Raw genomic sequence first — 894 nt, forward strand, 5'->3', positions numbered from 1 at the left:
CCGACCCGCCAGACGCCGGAAGCCGCTGGAGGGCGAGGACCCGGGTAACCCTCCCTTCCACCCCAACCCGGACCGTCAGCCCATCAAGAGCCCGGTGCTCCCCGCCGCGGATGCACGGTCCTCGGGTGGGCCCGGTTCCTCTTAATGACATCGCCTAGTGTCTCCGGAGCCGCCATCCTAAACAATGGGGGGCGAAGGGGTGCCGGCTCCGGGTCTAGCCCTTTGCCGCTCCTCCGCTGCCTGGCCGTGCGCTTCGCCATCTGGCAGACCCCGTCCTGACCTCTGCCTCCTGACCCCTCCGTAGGATGCCCAGCAGAGCCCACCCCCTCTGCAGCTCCTTGGTTCTCTGTGTCCATCTGCCCATCGGCAATAAACTCCAGCCCCAGCTGCCCTGTGCCGTGTGTCGTGTTGTCTGCACAGGTGTCTTCCTGGGCTCTCGCCTTTGTTGCCCCCGTAGGCTTCCCCCTTCCCAAGGGGCCTTCTTTTCTCCCATGCCCTCTGTACTTCACGGGGTGGGGTGGGGAGAAGAGGCTTCTCTGCAGCAGGGCAGTTGAAGGTCAGACAGCGGGAAGGACTTCTAGGTACTGTGTGCTTGGGGCACAGGACGGGCGCCTGTCTGAAGAGAAGCAGAGGATCCACCCTCGTGACGCGACGCAGAAGACAAAAGGAGCGATGGGATGATGCAGGGCCAGAACTGGGGTTCTGGGAATTGCTATTAATAGTGTCAGGACAGAGACCAACTCACCCTGAGAACTGCCGAGCTGGGGAGGAGATGCTTGTCTTCCTGAGCTCCGAGAACGGTGGATGGGGTCGTTGTGGCATTCCCGGCCTCTCTGGAAATCAGGGAGAGCACCAGAGTGCTATGCTGGGCGCAAGGCTCCTGCACCCTCTCTG

Source organism: Tupaia chinensis, unplaced genomic scaffold (genome assembly GCF_000334495.1).
Source record: "Tupaia chinensis unplaced genomic scaffold, TupChi_1.0 Scaffold000067_1, whole genome shotgun sequence".
In the NCBI taxonomy this organism is placed as follows: domain Eukaryota; kingdom Metazoa; phylum Chordata; class Mammalia; order Scandentia; family Tupaiidae; genus Tupaia; species Tupaia belangeri.